We start from the raw sequence: 21512 nt of genomic DNA on the forward strand, positions 1-21512 counted from the left end.
TCCTGCCCAAAATCAGCTAGGATAGGCTCCAGCGTGCCCGCAACCCTTCTAAGAATAAGCGATTCGGATAATGGATGGAAAAAAGATCAACAACAGATTTTTTTTAAGTCTTTTTTCCAGATTTTGGCCTTCGTAGTGTAAAAATGGCATTTTACTACATTGCAATACAAATTTAAACTCGATTCATTTTTCGACATCGTTGAAACCCCAAAATAATAATTGGAAGAATGATTCAGGGCCACTTTCGATTTCCTAATACGGTTGCGGCAAAGAAAGTGAGTTTCAAGTGGAGTCACAGCATGTCATCGTTCTACAAAACAATGTTTGCTACACACCCTGGAAAAAAAACACTATTAATTGGATTGAGATATTTGCAAAATGATCTATTTAATGGGATTACCGCTGGTATAATGATCTTATTTATAAGGGAAGCAATCCAAGCTTTGGGGCGGCCTGATAATACATTTCCAGCTCTTTGGCAGTTAATGTTGTGTTACAAGGGGAGATAAAGTTGAAGTCCCATTGTAAGTGAGTAGCTAGGTAAGCACAGTGAAATGGAGCCGCTACGGTGGCAGGTCAGACGGGCTTGAGTGGCCGCAGTCGCATTCCACAGGCCTGTCTGGACTGCAGGTTCAAACCTGCTGAACTCCTTACAAGTTCAAGAAAGACATAAAGAGGGACAGAGAGAGAGAGATAGAAGCCCCCACCTAACCACTTCAGCAGCATAATGGCCCTTTCTCAAATCTTTATCCCCTTCGATATCTCCATGAAGCTTTTACAGGCCTCGTTTCCACTTTAATGCCGGGATGTAATGTCTTACCCTCTCTCGCTCCTCTTTGCATCGCTAACTGAAAACATGATACCGTCGGAAGCACTTAAGATGTGTACGGGCCACGTGTTCATCAAAACACCACAAAAATAACTGCAAAAAAAGACTTTTTTTTTTTAACTGCATGATTCTCATTTGCAAGGTTTCTCCATGAGGGTTTTTAGCTTCGACTTGTATCTTCGTGTCGTGTCACTAATGAAATGCACTTCTCTCCCGCGCAGCACGGAGACTTTAAAACATTACCATTTCAATATGAGGTTTGATTTATGTGTTTAAAAAATAGGTTATAATCTTTCACTTTAAAAGGATGTATTCTCAAATGGGATTATGCTAATAGACTGCAATTTGCATAAAACGGGTGGAAATATTAAACCAGATTAAAAAATGTTGAATATTTAAGGGTTTTATCCATGCTGTTAGTCAACAAATATATTCATTCTCCCCGAGAATATTAGAGCCTAAATGTGACACAAATAAAGACTGTGTTGCAGTAGAAATTATATTAAAGGGGAAGTCAACCCCCAAACGTTTTTTGTAACAAAACGTTCTGTGCAGCCCAACTAGTCGAAACACAGTATTCCGAATAATTTTTTGTTTATGGAATATGAATTAAACAGGTCAAATCCACCTATTTTCATCGCATGGGGCGGCTATTTTGCTCCTTGCTGTCGACTGATAATGACATCACAGTTGTTCAAGTCACAACCAACCACGGCTCAGCTTCAGAAAACTGCTTAGCTGTGATTGGTTGTGTTTGTTACTGTAAAATATTGATGAACTCCTGCAAAAAATAAAAACACACAGGACTTTGCACATAAAGCTTTGTGACTCAGCAGCAACATTCTATAAATACTTTTTTACTTGAATAGTTTAGATATGTAGGGTTTCCTCCATTCTAGTCTTTAACAAATTTTAAAGTCCAAAGTATCATAACATGTGAATTTTCCCCAAAATAGATGACTGTAAGAGCCAGCGATATATTTTTGTGTTTAAACCTGACGTGCCTCCTCCCACTCATTATACTTTTGTAGGCTTTAATCAGTTGCAGATGTCTGTCTTTTCTTCTTTATCTAGCAGTTATAACTCTCTAAATAATTGTTCAAGAGGTTACACTTGATGCTTTTGGGAGGGCCTTGACTCTTTGACCTGTACTCAATTTTTGTATCTAAAGAAACAATATTTGACATATTTTCTCCATTATGTGTGTTGTGGCTTTCCAATTTTGCTGATATTGATTTATGACGTGCCAGCAACTGTGGTCACTGCCCTATTGGAGATTTATGAAATGACCATGAGGCGGCTATTATTCAAACTTAATAAGGCTTTGCATGTGGAACAATAGCCCATAAGTCTGATCAAATGAATCTCTTGTTTCCAGATTAGGACGTTAAGTCTTTAAAGATGATTCCAGGTCATCCACAGTGCTTCTGTTTTTACATTTCTCAACAAATTCATCCCAAAGTTAATTTGGGCTTTGACTCATTTAATTACCTTCTTTTAATGCTTACACTGACTCACTATGATAGTTCTCCGTTACTTCAAAAACCCCCCAGGCCTCCTTATTTTTAATGATACAGCCTTCAGACTGAATGACTTGTTCAAGTGCTTTGTTCAAACGTACTCTTGGCAGGGGGTTTATTGAAGAGAAATACGAACATCCGCACAAAGACTCAGATTCGGCGCACAAAAGCCCAAACTAGTGCAGTCATATAAGAAAGTTATCGTGTAAATGATCATTTTTTTTATTACGCAAATACTGTAGGCTGATAATGCAGTTTCCTTTCAGTGTAAGTAGTGGGCGCATATGTTGTGTTCTGGTGGGCAGAGACGGTTAATGTCCCAGATCTACAGTATGAATAAAGTCATATTGTGAAGTGTGTGGGCTGATGTGCTTGGCAGTCAACCCTGACAAGTAGATTAGCTCTTAGTGGGCCACCTCTGAATGGCGTGCGCACGACTCAAGCGTTTCCAGTCACAAAGCTGCATATCAAATATCGCATGCCCGTAAACATAGATGAAAGAACATCAAAACATGGCCAATGGGAAGAAAAGAAACAGTGTACGTTATGCGGCGTCTTCGTCGCTGTATCGGTTAACAGGAGTCAAAAATTGGCATGTCTAAAATGTGGGATAATGATTATAAATGTGACAGGCTGAAAAGTAATTACAATTGTCTCACTGTGTTTTCCAATAATGCCTCAAACATTTCTATAAAACTCATTTAAATCTTTCGCAAGTCCAAATTTCAGTCTGGAAAGCCATTTGGCACATTTTTCTCCAGTTTACATTTAGAGAGGATTAGCTCAAGAGCTGAAAATAATCATGCCAGCTGTCTGCTACAGCAAGAAACCTGCCTCGCCCTCGGGCTTTTGATTTCATTGAGTTCTTATCAATCTGAAGTGAAAGCAATCGTTCCAAGTCTTCGTTTGAGGCTCTGTCTGTTGTTGTGGTTTTTATGAACACAGTTACGTGTCACCTTCTTTTAAAAACAGTCTGCAAACAAACATGCCTTGAGTCTGTGTTTGTCCTTCTTTAAGACAGTGAGTCTCTAAGTTTGATGGTTATAGTCCACAGTAAATAAAAGTAAATTAAAAAACTAACTAAATTATTGCTTTTTTTTAAACTTAATTTATTACAATTAATCTCATAGGTAAAACTTAGACTAATTTAGCCCTTATATATATATATACATATTTACCCATGAGATTAATTGAAATAATTTAAAGTTTAAAAAAAAAAATTATATTATATTATATTATATTATATTATATTATATTATATTATATTATATTATATTATAATGGTATATAATATTCAGTTAAAAACATCCCAGTATTGGCTGTCTTGGGAACTGATACACTTTAAGGATGCTGCCGAGAAATAATGAATCAATAAATGAAAATCGGTTGTGGCAGGAATCAGTTGTCATGACCTGTTGTGCATATTTCATGTTGCTTGTTTGAGCCTGGGGGTAATGTTTGTTGGATTTGTTTTCCAGCTTTAATGAGCTTCGCTGGAATGCGGAGTCTCCCACATGTCTTTGGAAGGGCAGGGCCATCTTATTGCTGCCACATGTTGAGCCGCTCGTGACTCTTCCAGGCTTGTGTGGTCAGCCGGTTCAAAGAGCCGAAGCTCATTTGTTATCCAACTTTATAAGCGAGAGCCAGTCGACGCTTCGCCGTTGTCCTGACCTGCTCTGACCTTGCACACTTTGAGATCATCACTGAGCACTTTTGGGTGGATAAGATGGCAAATTACTGTACATCTATGCGAAATCACTTATTTGACTCTGTTCACTGTTTGAACTTCTAACAGTAAAATCTGTTGGATGGTTCTAGTGATAGCTAGCAGTTGATCACTGTCAGATCCCGGAGCGGTGCGCCGTGCTACATATGGCAACAATCTGATATGGTAATCCTCAACCGAGGTTATGAGTGACTAGGTGTGGGCTCCATGGATCAGGCCGACTCCATAAATTCTTCTTTTCTGTGCAACAGTCGAGCCCCTGCTGGTGCTTGACAAGACATATCAGCGGGAGCACAAAACCCAGGCCTTCAAAAGTAACAATTGCCAAAGCCATTGGAGATATTTGCAATATTTTGTCGAATCTATCTTTTCTTTGAACCTCTTTCAATCCAAGTCATCTTTGCACATTTACTGTTTTTTTCCATCGTCGGCTCCCGGGGTGTCCGTCGAGTCTTCCGGGACCGGGTCCACTGCATGTGCTGGCTGCTAGGCCATTTGCAATAATCTCCTTTTTACTGTTTAGAGGCTAATTATGTAACATTACACCTGCCTCCCTGAGCTTGGCTCTGGCATGGTGCACACTGAGTCGCCCCCTACCCCCAAACACACACCGCCACTCCACTAGGGGTGGTTAGAGTTTCTTAATGAGATTATCCCAAAGCTAAAATCTGCTTTGTGTCCCTTGCTATATGGCAAGATACTGGATCAGCAGAATCAAAGCTGAGAGGGGGGGGGATCATTGGAAGATGGAGGCAGCCGACCTCGTTTCTGTCTCCTCCGCCAACCCCCCCTGCGTGTGACTTGGACCGGATTCGTTGCTATCACACATGACATTGTGTGCAAGCTTTGCATAGGAAATATCTTTGTCTCACTCTGATGTTTGCTTGCCTCCATGTTTTCGTGCTTTTCTTTTATCTTGCCGTCCAGTTTCTATTTGCTTTTGGATGAAACTTCTCAGTAGACACTTTAGGAATTGAGGACAGATGGGTTAAATATTAAACATTAGAGAAGAGAAAAGCGTTTTTTTTTTTTTCTGTTTTGGAATAGGAACTTGTCTGGCTGGGCTATTGTTTTTGTGTGTGTGTGTCAAATTAGGCTGTATTTTATGAGAACCAAATCTATAGTTTGTCATTCCCACCATAATTTATAATGACAGTTAGAACCCTAATGTCCTTCTTACTTTCAAGTCAGACAAAGATGGAAAAACAAACAAAGAAGTCTGAAGAGAAAAACAAACACGCTAACACTTGTGCTCACTGCAGCACAGCAGCAACATATGCTAGCGTGCAAATGACTTTTGTAAAGACAAATTCTCACTGAGCGCTGCAAGAGATAACATGTCAATATTTTGCCCACTTGCTCCGAATATGATGTTGATTAAGAGAGTAAAGGTTAAGGTTAGGGAAGGGGCAAGGATTAGTACGATAGGCCGCATCTTGGGTTACCATAACAGCCAGACTGCTGGGACTAGTAATAACAACAGAAGTAATAATAATCACAGACTAATTGATTGAACCCTGTGGGTTCCTTGCAAGAGTCATATTTGTAAAGCCCTAATACCTTCACCATTCTGGCTGCAGTAAATGCCTCAGTTGCTAGTTATTATATTATTTTTTTCGGTAACTATGATAGTCGTGAAAGCAAAAGTCGAGCAAAAATAATAACGCGAAGCAAGGTTTGCAATATTGTCATGTGCCTGATTTAATTAACTGTACGTTAGCGTGGAGCATTTTGCATTTTTCATTTCTTTTAAGCAGCTAAGTCCCCCGAAAGGTTAAAGACTAAAACTCCCACATTTAAAAGCAATCTGATGGCTTTGCTAATAAATATTTTGATCTTCCAACAGTGCCACGACGCCATTGTTTCCTCAACGCTTGTCCAACATTTTGGAACCGATAAAATAGTTTTGGGTTGCAGGAAAACACCAGCTGATTGTGATGCATTACCGTTTTTAAAACAAAAAAGAAATGGGAAATTGTTGAAGTCATCTGATGGATTTTAAATGTCTCTTCAATGTCATCGTATTTATTCAACAGTAATGTCGGTGCCAAAGCGGTCTGAACGAGATCCTATCATTGCATTGTAGTTTGTTGCATTTCCAAAGAAGCCCGGGAGCCCTCAAGCTATATACAGCTACAGAGAGCTATTTGCTCTGCGTCAGCGGAGTATCCTGTCATGGAGAGAAAATCCCGTTTGAAGTATGGCCCCCGTCTTTCACACTGACGATAATGCTACTGGCTTTATCGTGTCCTCCGTGCAAAGCCCATGTCTTCTCTTTTGTCCGTCTCTCTCTCCCCCACTCCTGCACACCCCCTGGCTTTCCTCTTTTGTGTCACTCTCTGTCACTGTGCACTGTGAAGAGAAGCGGTCCAAACCTTATCCCCCTGAGGCATGCTGGGAAGTGTAGTAGAGTTTATGTTTGTTTAGTTTGGGGGACTTTGAAGGCTGAGCCTTTAACAATGCCTGGGACATTGATTTTTCTTTTCTTTTTTTCAGGTGAATGCATTTTCTATTTTGTTTATGACAAATTGTTCTTAGGTCGGCGTTCATTCTAATGACAGCAAAAATGTAATTAAATGTATTCATTTTTTTATTATTTTGAGCTATTTTTTATGATTGAATCACGTCAAAGGTAAATACTTTGCATTTTAAATTAGACACACTATTAGTATTCATTCTGCACAAGCTTTTCCTAAATCCACAGCTTAAATGCAAATGCACTGCAGCCTTTCCATCCGTGGCTTTGTTGGCCTCTCAGAACCTTAAGCTGCTATCTTAAATAGGGCCTCTCATGGCATATGCATGTGCACTATTTTATCTGCCGAATATCACAATCGTTCTCTAGGACATCAAATATTTAGACAGACCATACAAACAAGAGACAGGAGAGCGGGCATTAAACAAGCCTTTTGTCCGCTTTGTGCCAAAACAATAAATTGGCTACCAGCCCTGGATATTTTCATATTCAATGACTCGGTAAGATCAGCATGATCCCGACATAAAGAGGGTCTGTGAACCCGCTCTCTTAAACTGTAGCGGGCATATATTACCAGGCTTAGAGCTTGGCAAGCACTGTATCCCAAAATAGATTTTTAACCATTCTCTATGAGAATGCATTAAATAAATCTGTGCTCGGCTAATCCACGAAACAGTTCATATTTTTTTTTTGTGAGAGACACTCGGAGTAGGACAAAAGCGCTGCTCTCCTCACTGTGCCTTCATCTGGAGACAGACACACATAAAGAGAGATATTTAGAGAGAGGTGGGCACGGGAAGGGAGGGTTGAGAAATCCTCCACTAATATGACAGAATCAAGTATAAATAAATAAATATATATATTCATATAATCTTTGTGTGCTCTTGCAGATTCTGTATCACCATACTTTTATTCCAGTGAGTGCAATAACTTAATCTTCCAGCTAAAATGTGGGCATGAGGGCCATTTCAAAACATGTTGTAGATAAATGGTAATCATATTAGCATTTCCCAGACTTCCGTAAATCTCCATAAATAGCATGGTGAGGTTGATCCCTCTTTTTTTTTTTTTGCCCATTGAGGCAAAGTGATGAATTGCTTTTGCCATGCATGCAGGCTAATGAAAGCTTTGCTCCTGGGCCTTACTTCACAAAGGCTCATGATTTTTCCACTTTTGACTAAAAGAAGAACCTGTTCCACTTTTAATTAATAGTTTTAACCTCTTCAATGCACGAGTACACGCTTAGTTTTTTCCCCAAATTAATTTTTTTTAGGTGAGACCTGGTTATTAATATTGACGAAACAACCCCTTTTGTATTGAAGTAGCAGGGAGGGAGTATTATCCTGCAGCTTTACAACACTTTCCTCTCATGTCACAGAAAAGAACAGATGACACAGCTAAAGCTTTTCGCACCAGGTGGCTATTTTATTCACTTCATGTAACACTTATTCGCTGAGTGACATTAGGATGCAAAACATGCCATATCCATAATCTCCTGCAAGGTGCATGGAGCCTCATGGCTATAGCTAGCTTGGCTATGTGTAGCCGTAATCGTAAATTGTAATTGTGAATGTCAAATCAATACCAATGTATGCATTTTTGCAACTTGATAGAAAAAAAGCTCTTTATCTTGATTTTGTCAAAATATCTAAATAACGATTTCTCATCTTAGGCTTTCGTCACTTGTAATGTCTGATGTCTTTTCCACAGTTAGAGATATTTAAGGGAGTAATAAAGTAGTTTTAGGTTTGAATTTCCGAGCTGTTGAACAGAATCAACCCTGACATTGAGCAGATACTGCAAACCAAAGTGGTACTTGAGCACTTTTCTGTGATTTCATACCAATTAGTGCAAATCGGGGAGTACTTAAGATTATTGCTCAGTGGGTTTAACACTAAAACTGACCCCTCCCTGAGTTTGGCTCTCCATGTAGTCTGTTAAAATGATTTTTACTGAGATTTTTTGGGGGTTTGTGTGCTTGTGACAACTCTTCCAAGCGATGTCAGTCCTTCATTTTAAGGAGGTGAAGGGTGACTGAGCTTGGTACAAACAAACAACTCCTATCTGTTGCCCCCTCATCTTGTGGCTTTGGGGGAACTGCTCGGGCATGAAGCCACTGTCACCATGGTGACGAGTCACTTCAGCCCCACCAGCCATTATTGTTAAATAATGGACATTAACCAATACAAAGTAGAAAAATGATAGTCCTTCGTATTGTGTCAAATGTACTGGCTGCTTTGGGAACAAATGGCTTGAATATGTGATGAGTAGCTGCTCTGCTGGTGAGAAGCTAATGGGGAGGGGCACTTTGGCAGAGAAAGCCAAGAGAGAGGAAGAAGCCATCCCAGAGGTATGGATGGGGCTGATGTGATAGTTGTGAACTCTCCCAGTATTTATGTGTCAGCCAACAGCCTCCAGAAGGAGATTCGAGATGTATTCTCCACCGTCTTGCGGACGACGACTGCCTCCCTCAATTAATTGAGCTAATTCAAAACCATAAGCTCGCCTTTAATTAAGAGGAGCTTAGACATCTCCCGAAATGAAATGAGCTATACTGACGACATATGATGTTGCATTCCCCATCCTCCATCGCTCCATATACGAGACATTGATATGCCAAAGGGAGTCTGAACCTCTGCAAAAATGTGTATAAATTGAAAGCAATTTTCAAAGCGGATCTAAAATCGACCTCCACCGCATCTGTAGCAGCGTATTCCCCGTCTGCAGGTTGCACCCTGGTGTCGTGGAGAGGGAGAGAGATTGTGGCATTAAGTAAATAATTTGTATGATAATTCATTACAGAGCCGTCTTTTTCAACTTTAATTGGTCTAAATGAAGAGACATTTCACACCATTTAGATAAAAAAGAAAAAGGAGGCCAGCATAATGAAAAGGGGCCTGCCTATCGGACTTCAGAGGTTTGCTCTAAATGAAAATGTAATTGCAGGCGGAATGGTACAAGAGGAGAGACCCGCGCCGCAGATCCGGGGGTATCTTCAGACAGCCGAGCAAAAGCTAATGACTGAGCAATTTGGAACATTTACTCACCCCAAAGACTCTCATTAAGTCAATCACAGGCTTAGCCGAGACCCACTCGCTGCGATGGTGCCGGCCCCGCGTTTATTCCGACATCAATCAGGAGGGGCTGTCTTCTGCTTCTTTCAGAAGACACACACAAAAAAAAAAGCCCAAGTAATTTATTCGGGATCTTTGAGAGGATAATGGCCAATTATTTGTTTATAACACTGGTTAAATTTTCATTAGGCAGATTAATGGAATATCATGTACTGTCAACACTGGACTGAGGGGTGGTGTGTCAGAGATAAACGGCCAAACAGATGATGTCGCTTAGTTAGCAAATTGCTTTTCCTGCAACCCCCTTTCCACTCCATAAAAATGTAAAGGTGGACAATGCCTAAGTGGAGGGGGGCATCTGCTTGTCATGGTTTTAGCGAGTTGTTTGACCCACATGCAGAAACCAATCAGGAGTCGCAGATGGATGTGGAGTTCTTATTGAACGGAGTGAGGAAGCAATAGCGCTGGGGTTCCGAGCCAGGGGTACGGAATTGGAGATGTGATGGTGGAGCGTGAGCGCTTCGGGCTGAGCCGGTCGGAGGTCCGTGGAGAGCTGGAAGGGAACAACAAAGAGTTAGAGTTAGTGGAAAACAAGGCAAACATCAAACAGGCAGACCCGACTAGGGTTGACTTGGATAATTGCTAGAGAAGTGTGACCACGTAGGCGACGAGGCGCTGGCAGCACGCTCCTTAAAAGCCTTCCCCTAACAAAACTGATCAGCCACACCTGTGGGGGTCAGCCACACCTGTGGGGATCAGCCACACCTGAGTCCTCTGACACTCTGCTCACTGCTGCCCCCTGTGGATAAGAGCAAAACCTCCTGTACCCTGACACTGCTAAGACTTGGAATAAAAAGTACTAAATCATTCCTTATCCAATAAACTTTTTTTTTTTTATTGCTCTACATCACAGGTGTCAAACTCAAGGCCCGCGGGTCAGATACGGGCCGCCACATCATTTTATGTGGCCCGCAAAGACAAATTGTGCATCAAATTTGTGTCATTACTAGAATTGCAAATTGTCTTCACTTTTAATAATATTTGGTCCTCTTCTTCTACCCGCTGGATTTGTGAGTGCTGCCACTCCCGCTGACCAACTTCCAAACATCTCGAGCTGACCTGTGATTTTGAGAAATAGTTCCAGAATGACCGTCTTAGGCCAGACCATTTATCTGAAGCACAGGTGTCAAACTCAAGGCCCGGGGGCCCAGATACGGCCCGCCACATCATTTTATGTGGCCCGCGAAGACGAATTGTGCATCAAATTCGTGTGTCATTACTAGAATTGCAAATTGTCTTCACTTTTAAAATCTTTTTTTATATATATTTGACCAGTTTTTACTCGTCCGATTTGAAAACGAGTTATTTGTCAGTTTGTTTTGTAGCTTTTACTGTACATCATATGAAGTGCTCATACATTTATTTGGGTTGACAGTCATAATGGCCCTCCGAAAGAAGCTATGACTACGATGCGGCCCGCGAAAAAAATGAGTTTGACAAATGTAGAGTCTACATTTACATCCTCTGAATGCCCCATTTTGTCCGCACAATTTATAGATTTATATTTCACATGGGCAGTATTGGAAGTGCGTTTTAGAAGCCTATTTTATTTTCAGCTAATCTGTGACTCGGTTATAAAAATCAACCCATCATTTTTGGGGTGTGTGTACACATATACATACATTATTTTGGCATGTCGGACCCAGAAGAGAATATCCACTTGCTCAAGGGCACTTCAACAGTATGGAGCCATCTCTCCAACAACTTCTTGCCACAGATAAACTTGAACCGTGTAAATATGGTTTAACATTTTGGAAGTAACTTGCCCAACACTAGCAGCTTGCCAAAATTGACCCCATGGTTTATAGAACCCGTTGCATCAGTTATAGCCATATTACATTATCATGAGCAAGATTTCAAAGCGTTTATCCATCATTTTCCCCCTGTAAAAGCAGCCGACTTATAGATGAGTTCATTTGGACTCCTGGATCTCAATCTGCTAACCTTGGGCCACCACTTGCTCCCCTATCCAAACACTCATCAACTGAAGGGGGTTATCGTTGGGCTGGACTATCTGTCACCCAGCCATGGGCAGCCAGCAGGACACAAGGGCCATTTAATTAGGCCTACTGCTCCTCTGTGGTGTGAAAGACTCTCGGGCCCCTTTGATTCCCCGTTGCTCTCCCAGCAGGAAGTGGTTGGTGATAATTGACACAGGATTTCCTTGTTAACCAGCAGCAGACTCTGTGGATTAAAGTGACAGAGATCTCCAGAAGAAAGTGGGGTGTAGATAAGGGGAAGGGGTGCAGTAGAGGAGAGGTGGGGGCAGCAACTATTTACCACTCTTAAGAAACCAGAAAGGAAATAGCAATATCAAACTGGTGCGAAGTCCTGCCGAGAGATGTAGCCCCACTTATCTTGGCCGTTTCAGCTTGGCTGATCAAAGATTGGCTTTCCTTAAAATAACCTGGGCCCAAGGTTGACTACATGCTCCCATGCCAAGATTTTTTTTCTTTTTTTTTTTAGGGGGGCATCATTAATTTCCTATCCCACCTAAAAGGCTGATGGAGGACAAGCAAGATAATCTCATTTCATTTGTGCAATTATACTGGAATAAAAGCATGTTTGCAAATTCTGTAATTCAGCACTTTGTACCGATAATGCAGTGGAAGTGGTACGCAGTATCAGACATAATCTTCCACTATTTTCCCTTTCTGCTTATCCAAATGGTCAACACAAGTCTTGGAAAGTTTTGTGTCATCAAGCTAACTTCCCTTGACATTTACTTTTTGAATTATACTTTTTTTTAAACCTACTAATAATTTAATTGAGAACATTTCTTCATTCTTGCTGTTAATTCCTCAGCATTCATATTTCAATTCTACAGCCACTCTGGTCCAGTGTGATAAATGAATCTTCATAAACTGAAGTGCTTGACATATTTACTCATCCACCTGCCAAAACTCCACTCGGCTGAAATGGCCAACCTGCCGAGAATGACCCAAATGGGGTGTAAAACCTCATCTGGTCACTTCCAAGTGTTTACTGAATGAGGTGATGGCAAGCTTCCAGCAGTAGGCCGGGGTCACCAGCAGGGCTATCGTATAAATCAAATGAGAAATTCCATTCTCTACTATCCCCTAAGCCCATTCATTTATGCAGCTGTACATCTGTGTGAGAGGAAGAAGAAAAAAAATGTTACTTTGTTGTAAGATAATCATTTGGGAACATGTCCAAAATAATATGGTGTATTATTATCTCATAATAGGCCAACACATTTTTCATTTTTAATTGCAACGCTACATCCATTGGTTGTTTCATTTTGTACTGTACAACAAAAAAAATATAAACACTTCTCTTCAAAATTATGTTTATAAAAACATACAAACGTTAATGCATACTGTTTGGTATGTCACACATCCAATGTAGAGTTCAGAAATAAGTCATATGAGTGTTAAGATACTTTATTACATAAAAATGCTGCCTAGGCTTTCTTATCTGTGCACCCTTATAGGTACTGTATCTTAGCCATGCTCCCCAAGACTTCAATATGTGAGCATTAACACGCTTCAAGGTCCTTGATTTCTCTATACGAATTACTGGCTTGCAACCAGGAGGGGAAGCTGAAGATTTGTTCCTAAGTAAACAGGATAGAAGTGCAAGCAATCAAAAAAGAAAATAAAAACAGCACATGCACAACTATCATGAAAACGCAGCGGTCGAAAATAAGATGTTGTCTTTTATTTTTTAAATGGTTGCCTTTTAATAATATAAACGCTAAGATCCCCACATAGCTTTATATTGAACTAAAGTGAACTGAATTATGTCTTACTGAACATTTCCATTTACTACATTATGAATGATTTTTCAAAACAATCTCTCCTCATTAGAAAATGAGACCCTAGTCGTGGAAATAATTGCATATTACAATTATTATGACCCTGTGTAGGAGGTGTGACTGAGTGGGGGACTAGTTGTTATTTAGCATTTATTTATTTATTTATTGTTATTTATTTATTTGTTGTTATTTATTTATTTATTTATTTTATGGCAAATTTTAAGCACTTTTTTTTTCATTGTAAACCCATGTTTAAGTGACCCTCTAGTTATTCCTAGTAAAGTTTATGTGACTACAATTTACGTTGAACAAAACACACAGCTTCTAATTATCATGTCGGCAACAGTTTCCACGGGTTAGTTAACTGATTAATTTCCTGTATAGGTACCAAGCGGCATCGATGTTGTGACCACCTGCAGGATCGTCGTACCCAATGCAAAAGCTCGATAAAACGACTTACTTCTAAAAGACAAGAATCGCTAATCCATAAATTTCAATGTGGACGTTGCAAGTAAGGAAAGCAAGGCATATTCTTCAGGTCTCAGTAAGGAAACGAATTGAAGGGAGGAGAAAGTCATGACCTCTCTTGGCCACGCCACCTTGGCCAAAGGATTAACCAAACAGCGGCCACTGACAAACGTTTAGGAAATCAGAACCATATGCTTGAAGGGAGCTATACTGAGGCGATTATTTGTTTTTGCTAAATTAATGAGGGCTAATTGTTAATGTCATTACGTTACGGGAAGGGCACCGGGAAGGGCAAGGGTAAAAAAAAAAAGAACAGAAAAATCAAGGAATGCTGCCCATCAATCGTCTTTGAATACCACAGATGTTGCGCTCACTCCCTGCAGAAGATTAAGATGTGCTCAGTTAACCAGGAACAGACCAAAGACTAACGGAACATTGCAAAATTGTGGCAGCGGCACAGCGGGATCCTGTGGAGGCCACACGGCCATAGTTTAGATGCTGACTTATTGTAACAGCTAGTGACATGACAGAAAAAAAAAATAATAATAATAATAAAAAAATGAATTAATTTATATATATATATATATATATATATATATATATATATATAAGCAGCTTTAGAGAAGGAAAAAAAAAAGTTCATTACACTTTCATACTCACTTATCACTCCCCAAAGACACGTCCATGAAGCCAGTGAAGTAAAATAGCAGGCTTTATCCTTCCTGCAAAAAAAAAAAAAAAAGTTATGCGACAAAGCCCTGGAGTGAACGTGTCATTTCTATTTCTTAAAGTGAGACCCCTTGACCTCAAAGTCTCTGGGGTCACTACTTCATTTCAAACTGTTTGCATTAGTCGGGTGGGTGCTCACCAGGCGCAACTTTCATGCTTTCCTCCAAATAGCATAAGCCGGTTTTGCACGTGGATGTGTGGAGGTTGCAGGGGTGTTGTGATGGCAAATGATTACAAATGTCTCCGTTCTAGCATAATTGGATCAAGCTGACTCAGAGCTTATTGAACAAGATCTTAGTTGTTTCAAAGCAGATGGATTAACAATTAAATTTGTTTGGTAATTCCGTGCAATACACCTTGAAAAGACAATAAGGCGCATTAACTTGAATAAATTAAATTCTTTCCACAGGGAATATCATTAGCGGGGAATTTGTACTTTAAGCCTCCCAAAAGACTTTGTCTTACGTTTCATCTTTTAAATAAAAGAAAATGTCTGTCGTAGTATTTACTGCTAAATAACACTTTGAATGGGAGTTACAGTTTTTTATTTGCTTTTAGTTCATCTGATTTGTGGTAGTGTCACATTTACAATTCTTTGTAAATGTGAATATTATGAATATTATGTGACAGTGGGTCTTTGCAGCACAAATCCCAATGAGAATTTAAATTAAAAAAATTTAATTACCAAAAAATAATATCATTTTTTATGACATTTTTTCTTACTGACATATCTTTTCCATAATTTATGTCTTTTTTAAAAAAAAATATTTTATTGATCCTTTTTAGGCTGCATATTCATTCCCTTGACTATGTCATTTTTTTTACAATAATAAAAACAATCACTAGCTTTTATACTTTTTACTGACAGTAAATATTTTGGTATGGCTTAATTTAGTTGAAAAGTTAACATATAGGGTAACATTTTGCATTGATAAGCTTGCAGGCAGATGTCTGTGTTCTATTTCGTGCACTTTTTGTATTTGAATCTAGGAACGGTACCAAAGAAACGTCACAGTACCAAAGAATGTGTACTGTGCATGTTTATGGATATTATAAATATGTGCAGAACCTGAGCTGGGGTGTCTGTGCATAGCAGCAATACTTTCCCCATTAAAATCAACTGTCAGGCTGTAAAAATAGTACCGAGCGTCCCAACAAAGGTGAGACCTCGCATTGTACAACCTTGTATTAGCTTGACAGAGGAAAATATCATTTGTCCAAATCTTATTTTAAAGCACAATGAATGTCATCTTGTGTTGCGGCTCTTAAAGTGAAAGCCAGTCGGCCTCGCTCGATAATATAAGAGCGCACATGGCGCTGGCCGAATGTTTTACGATGATAGCGACCACCACCTGGTTAATATTAGCATCCTCCTTATTGTGTACTCGACATTCCTCACATCACTTTCCATATAATTCACCCAACGCAGGTTAGCAGTAGATACGTTTTATCAAATCGGCGTTTTTGCAATAACTGGAATGAGATAAATGAACGCTATATTTTATCGCCGATAATTCCGCAAGGTCATTCTATAGATAAGAGTACATATTGCAATAAAGTTGTGGTGGTGATTTACGGTTAAGCCTCATGAGGTTTGTCATCTGTATGTGATTCAGGCCGAGGTTCTAACCCACTACATGTGGCTAAGCTCATCCGAGAACTTTACTTGTAAAGGCTGGTTGGAAGTCAAGCAGCTGCGGAAGTAATTCATATTGTATGTTGGACTCTGTCATCCAAATGTCTTAGTTAAGCTTGTTATCTTGGTATTGAAAAAGGAACGTTTAGAAAGTCATCCCGCGATATAGCTAGACCGCAACAACAGATACGTTCAAATCATTTAATTGTCATTTTTTACGGTATATTACAAAAAAAATCCGTTCGCCCTGATCCCGTCTCGTCGAACCTTGTCGTGCTTCCGAACTGGCCCGTGTGCATTTGAAGGCCTTGATAATAAACCAACAGCTGTAGAACTTACAAACGCTTTACTCGAGTTAATTGAGTAAATTGAAGCAAGCTGCAGCGCAGTGCTGATCTACGATCCCCTGTTGAGGGCCCAGAAGGGAGACAACAGATTTACTGCGAGAACAGTGGGCGGCCTTTTGTTGGGGCCCTGGTTCACGGGAAGTTTGAGGTCAATCAGGATTAAAATGTTTTCGGGAACAAATGAAGTAATTTGAGCATAATATAAGGAGTGCTCTGGCAGCATTTACCAGGGATCCAGGTGAGATTTATTTGATTTTAAGCCCCATGTCCCCTTTTCATCTTTGTCTGTACCCCTTCCCTATTATTTGGGATTTATATAACATGAGGGTTAGACCTTTTTAACAAGCTCTTTAGTTTTGCTTGACATAACCGAGCAAGAACAATGGACACAAACGGATACTAAGGTGAAAAAAAAAAATCTCCTTTTTCTACTGAGAAACTTTTGAAGTGTTTTTGAATGGAGATTCCGGTTCGACCGCAGTCATCGATCATCTCTTCATTCAGTAGTTTTAATGATGAATCAAACATCTTGTATAGTTAGGAATCATTTCAAACAAAATTGCTACTGCTAATCCAGATTTTGAGGTTCATGTCAATCCAGACCGAATTAAAATGTATATCATACTGTAGATATTATTATATAATTCACGGCAGCTATTTCTGATCTTTCGTAACGTCATATCAAATCATTTGACGACTTGCACTGGAATTGAGAAGTGCAGTGGAGAGCGAGGCCAACATGAGGCGAGAGGATTGGCTATGTTCAGTAGCAGTCGATCAGATTAATTTGAAGAGGGGCCACAGCGTTTAGTTACAAGGGTCAAGAGTTTGATCCTCATCCTGGTTTTCCTCCTGACGAAACGAGTCAGGTGGTTACGGTGGTCCTCCCGTGCGATGATTGCGTTAAATCGAGCATTAAAGGGGAACTACTCGGGGCCCCCCGTTAAATTGTGAGTGAGAACATGTGACTGATGTTGTGCACCATGAGGACGGAGGGTGTTACAGCAATGAGTACTTGCATAATACGCAAACATTTTTATAGGATTTGTGTTTTGCATTTAGTCATATGTCTTCTTTATTTCAAAAGATTTTTTTTCATTTTGAGTTATATACGGAAAGTTAAGCTGGAAAAGAATGGGCCTACTGTTTTTTTTTTATATTATTATTATTTCCTGTGTTAGCCTGCCATGTGATTTGGAAAGAGACAAAGGCGAGAAGTTATTAAAAATCTGGGTTTGGAACGCTGGTGTGATGGAGCAAATATGTCGTGATGGCTCATGCGCAGCGAACTTGAAACAGCTGCTAGTGATTTCTGAATTATTTCCTCGTGTGACTCAATTTAATATCAATTTAGTGTAATATGGAAGAGCTCGCTCTTTTTACGACATACAATAAATTCAAGACTACATAAAGTGGTCAGGACTCTGCTTTTCCTAACATCTAAGTAGAATTTTGTACAAAAATAAAAGCACTGTAATTAATCAGACGTTGATACATTGTATATTTTATGGTTACTTTATTAGTAGTATATTCTTTGTATTAATTGTCATTGTGAAAGTTCCAACTCTTTGACAACTTGTACTAGTTAATTTTGGTCAGATCAAAAATTACTATCATAATGATAATAATCGGAACTGAATACTGTGCTAAAGATAATCACTAGCTTTTGTTTTTATGGGCCTTTTTCGTTCATCTGACATTTCAACAACTAATTATCTTTAATTTATACCTTTTTTATTATGATCTGGATAGAAGTATCATATTATTTTTTTAATCAGTGTTGGAAGCAACCCCCACAATCATTCATTTTGGCATCTCCCATCTGTTCACCATTTTCCATTAACCAGGAAGTCGCTTGTTAACTAAAAAACATATGGACAAACAAACCCAAACGCAAAGTCCTACATGTTTTCACGTTTATTAATAGTTCACCCTTGGGGGCGAGCTACACATTTACATGCTGTGGCATTCAAGTTTTTGAGATTTTGGTGGCATAGCTAAACAAACAGATATAGTGTTTGGATGTTGTTGTTGTTATGTATCATTAGCCTTAATGTGGGCATAAATATTTCAACATTATCTTTATAAGTGCAAAATATTTTAGAAAAGAAAAATCTGTTGCATTTAAGACGTGTTTTGAGTCATTTGTTCACATCAGGGATTCAAATCTGTTTAATTTATGAAAAATCTAATCCCGCTAAGAAAAATAACCTCACTGGTTTTATCTCTCAATGAATCATCTGATTGCATTTTTTGCAAGAAAGACTATAATTGTCATGACACTCCCCCAAAACACAGGTCCATCTGTCTAATGAGGATTTCCACCAGCCAAAATAAAGCATAAGGCTCTATCATCACAGTTGATACAAAATATTCCTCACTTCTCAAATCATATTTACAAGTCAGTTTTTCCTCATGATCCTCGCTGAAGCCCAGAAGGCTCTTGGACCGAATACGTCGTCCATATTGTACGTCCCCCAATCGTGAGCAATAATTAGTCATATTCTGTCAATGGGCTGCCAACGACACCATCTTTTGAAGCCTTTCACACCCAGACGCGGCCAACAATCGGCTCTCCACAGCTCCCACATTCATTCATACAGTAGAGTCGGAGAGCAACTGCATGGGGGCTTTGTGAAGGCGAGGGAGTGACACGCACACAAAGCAAAACAGGTTAAGAGAGAGCGAGGAGGGCTGGAGAGGAAAGATGTTTCGGCGGTGGCGGGGTGGGAGAAATAGCAGGCCAAACTCGTTTTCCGCTTGATGGCTTGGCTGGAGAGAATGTGCCTTTACTAGGTAAATGATTAAGGGGGCTGGAGGGGGCCAAGCTGCTCTGCTATTATGTACTTCAAAGGTCTGCAAAGGCAGGTTAAATGAAAAGCAAATGTGCTACCCCCGCCGCTCAAATACCTCAAATGTTTTAGCAGGTGCAAGCAATGAAGAGGTGGGCAGTGACAAAAGTGTCTTGCACCTTGCTTGCAAGTTGCGGATGGATCTTCAGACAGCGTCTGGATAGATAGATCCATTGTGCCGATGCGCCAGGGAGGTCCGCTTCTGCACACTGTTCTCGCCACTCTGACCTCCTCGGCCGATAAAGCAAATTGGGTGCGGGTGATGTTAACTGAAGTGTTTGTGATGAAGATGCAGCAGTTTTTCGGTGACAGCAACACAGATTGATTGACTTTATTCATCTGATCAAATTTGGTTTATTAAATAGATATTAAGATGTGGTTGTAGTAGGGAGATATTACAAGGCACAGATTTTTTTTTTCTCTCACAAGGCTACAGGGGGGCAATAATGATAAATGGGACTGAGAATAACTATAAATATATTTCAGAACATCAAATAAAATAGATGTGGAGAGAAGTTCTGCCGTAACCCAGGCACAGCGAGACGGTGTGAATGACTTTAGTTGGGCATATGTGCAATAACGGCAGGATAAGTGTGAGTGTCGAAACACCCACATCCTCCGCGGGTGCGACACCTCTCCATACTTAATTGCTCAGTGAAATCGTCAACGCAGCGGGGGGAGGATATTTTGGTTTCCATTGCAGATGCACGGATTTGCACACTAATGGACCACGTGCACGGCAACACATTAAGCATTTACAATAAAAAGGTGAGCTGTTAATTAAAGAAATGAAAAGTATGGTGAAACTTTCTAACAACACAGATTTTTTTTACTAACATAATGGCAAATCAGATGTTATTTTTTTCCCCCTAACAATAAAAAATAAGTCACCAGGGTTCTCCCATATCAGCAAGGTCCATTACATCAGTGATTACAGGTTTCCTTGTTGCAGAGCAATTAGCTAATCTTGGTCTTTATCACCTCTCAACATCATCGGTGCGAAGCATCTGAAAAGGCAACGTAGCTGCCTTCCCTCAGTGACATTACTTAGCAATAGGTCGCAAACTACATTTGACGCACTAATGCGGTGTAATTGCTTCATTATACAAGTGGCCATGTAATAGCGGTAAGCACTCGTTAGCACACTTACGACACCCCTACTTATTTTTAGGTGTGACGTTTTAAAGAAATGGAACATAGAATGAAAAGATTATTTGGATTTTATTCGCATTTAATTCAAAAATAAATAATATGAGAGATTGTAAAATCATGATTATATTTTTCATATATATTATAGGTCATAGTTTTGGGATTGACTAAAAAAAAATTGCAAGGAAACAAATTGGAGCTGTTGCCATAACCACTTTTTGGCTTGCGAGAAGATCGAGATGTTCTGTCGTTGCTGGTTTAACAAATTCACCCGCCAGGCAGCTGGATTTGTCAGAAAACTCGGCAAGTGATTGATGCTATTGTTTTCTCTGAGAAATGACGGTAATTGTATGTGCTTTTTCCAAAAGTATTTTTTTTAGAAGTCAGGTTTTGCACTGAGCAATGTGGAATCTTGGCGTCTCCTCTTATCGGCTGTGTGGAGAGTGGGGCTCCTTCCTCCCCTCTTTCTCCATTTCTTCTCTATCTCTGGCACTAAACTTATCAAAATAATGTACAGTAAGATCATTTTTGGCTTGCGCCTGACAAACTGATATAAATTTCAATCTGCGTCTGACAGAAGTTTCATTTCGCCAAGCGTGCAAAACGAGGCATTTGTGCATGTGTTGTGTATCCGTTGGATGTGTGTTCATTTCTTTTTGAACACAAGTCAAAATTTACCCAGGGAGGCCCCCATAATGTTTTTTAGAGAATCAACAAACATTTGAACAACACAATAAGTTCACCTCAAAAGTATTTTTTATTTCCCAGATGAGAATTAAATATTCTTCCACGATTATTATTTTCATTAACATCACCTGTTAGGATACAGTCCAGTTTAGATGAGATTTTTTTTTCCCCAATGCATTTT

At 39.7% G+C, this 21512-nt stretch overlaps 2 long non-coding RNA genes across 2 annotated transcripts in view; one reads left to right on the forward strand and one right to left on the reverse strand.

Annotated features, from left to right (window-relative positions):
• The window catches only part of LOC148393087 (uncharacterized), a 38600-nt gene that overhangs the window by 3959 nt on the left and 13129 nt on the right, over positions 1–21512 (forward strand). The window lies entirely within an intron of this gene.
• LOC148393088 (uncharacterized) lies at positions 7971–10151 on the reverse strand. Its single transcript, XR_015860401.1, has 3 exons — positions 10020–10151; positions 9599–9708; positions 7971–9286 (listed from the first exon to the last, which is right to left on the reverse strand). It is a non-coding gene; the product is annotated as an uncharacterized LOC148393088 (long non-coding RNA).

The sequence above is a fragment of the Syngnathus floridae genome, chromosome 9 (genome assembly GCF_059516105.1).
Source record: "Syngnathus floridae isolate MCC-2025c chromosome 9, RoL_Sflo_1.0, whole genome shotgun sequence".
Classification (NCBI taxonomy): domain Eukaryota; kingdom Metazoa; phylum Chordata; class Actinopteri; order Syngnathiformes; family Syngnathidae; genus Syngnathus; species Syngnathus floridae.